This window comes from Penaeus monodon, chromosome 23 (genome assembly GCF_015228065.2).
Source record: "Penaeus monodon isolate SGIC_2016 chromosome 23, NSTDA_Pmon_1, whole genome shotgun sequence".
Lineage (NCBI taxonomy): Eukaryota > Metazoa > Arthropoda > Malacostraca > Decapoda > Penaeidae > Penaeus > Penaeus monodon.
In genome coordinates, this window is record NC_051408.1 from 19,559,599 (window position 1) to 19,561,534 (window position 1,936).

At 42.0% G+C, this 1,936-nt stretch overlaps 1 protein-coding gene across 1 annotated transcript in view; it reads left to right on the plus strand.

The window, feature by feature from the left end:
• Positions 1-806: 806 nt before the first annotated feature.
• Positions 807-1,936, plus strand: part of LOC119588379 (uncharacterized protein DDB_G0271670-like) — a gene marked incomplete at its 3' end in the record, with an annotated part of 27,875 nt that continues 26,745 nt past the window's right edge. Inside the window, 1 exon segment of the mRNA XM_037937059.1 lies at positions 807-1,006.

Here is a 1,936-nt window from a genome sequence, read left to right on the forward strand (position 1 = left end):
TTCCCTGATTCCCTGATGTGACGTGTAGACGTCGCATAATCGTACAGGTTGTAATGAACTGCGTGAGTACGCACTGTCAATAAGCAGCTGTTGAGAAAGTGACAAAAGGAGAACTGTAGTGGAGGTTTTGATGTAATGGCGGGGTTACTGGCAGGTTCTGTGGTGTGGGAAGAGGGCGGCTGGGTTAACCCGTGGCGCTGAGTGAAAAATCAAGGCGTTGGTCAGAGGTGGGTGCAGGTCAGAGGTCATGAGGAGGGGGGTCGTGGATGAGTATGGTTAGTGGGGGTTAGACGAGGCTCAATGCGGTTCCCATGTGAGGTTAAGTGGATTGTCGGCCGTTATTAGGGTGAGTCGATTTCCCTCCTGGGCTCCTTAAGGTAATGTAATAATCTGTTTCTTCGAATTTCGTCGGTAGTCTACTTTAATATATTCCTGACTTCAATATCACAATATTTCATTTTAATTTGATGGTACTGCAATATAAAAATATTTTAAAATAACATTTGCACTAACTCAAACAAATGATAACATGTATATTTCGTATTGACAATAATGCATACGAAGAACGAATTTTCAAATGTAAGTCTCCAGACATGGTGTAATATCCTGCAACAGTCTCGGAGACATTTCAGTGCAAAAAAAATGTAAAACGGGCGAACGTACAAGTGCAATTCAGGGAATGCCTAAGGAATGTTACGGCCTGGGTATAGGCTCCTCCCACCGTCAAGCTTTCGAGCGCTGGTTGGCCGGGCTACCAGTGACGAAGCCTCAGCCGAGCTGTGATTGGCTAAGACGATGACGTCATCATCGTGAGAACTTTGAGCCAGCTCATTCACAACACGCGGCTTAGTTTGGAATTCGCGTGTGTCGAGAGAGTTTGTGACGGTGCGTTGACCACTTATGTAGACTGGCTTATGACCTGTGGAAAGACCTTTACTGACATAACATTATCATAGCGTAATATTTTCCCGATATACTGTAAATGGAATAGTGGAGTATCGATAAGGTAAGATGAAACATTTGACGTTGATATGCACGTCTGAAAGATTGAAAGCTTGTTTTGATGATTGTGTTTTTATTATATACTGTGAAGTGATGTTATTGGACGGGACAATTATCAGTTCATGGCTCTGTCTGAAATGGAATTAGATGCATAGCTACATAGTGTTGAAATTTAGAAAGATTATTGATGACCATGAAATAGGTTCGTCGAATTTCGAATTCAAGATATCCGATAAAATTATTATAATCCAACGATGCACCGTGTCCACACGATATAAGCGTGGAGGTAATCGGTTAGTGCTACCGGAATGCAATCCAAACCTGGCAGGGGATTACTTACGCAGTTGCAAAGGAGACATGGAGCTGTCGCATTACGGACCATGTTACCTTCGGTCTTTCCGAAAGTATCCATAATCCTCTTTTAAACTAGTAGCTCAATATAGCACAATGTAGCATTCAGCATTTAATCCGTAGCCGTGTCTCAGAGGGGTTTATGGACTCCTGTTTGTCTTGTAAACACACAGGAGATCATAATCTGTCAAGGGATTTGCTCTTGGGATTCACTGTACTAATGAGCGGAGTGCATTGGGCCAGCAAAGCCCGATTTCATGCTGGCTTACCCCCCAGCACAAACATGATCATTGATAATTTCTAATTTGGATAAGTAAACATGGGAAAATTATATGTTTCAATGCAATAAGAAGCATTTTAGAATAACTACTGGTTATCAGGGAGCAAGATAATGATGAAGGAAAGTTACTTCACTGCAGCAAATAATTGCTGAAGTGTAGTTAATTGCATGTTTGGCGGCCGATGTGTAATCATGGTAGTGATTGCCACAGATAATGGTTGTTTGCAAGAAAACAGTTGTTTGTGTCTCTCGATATTTTTATTTGTATCATCTCTTCCCTTCCACCCCTACCTCTTTCGCATC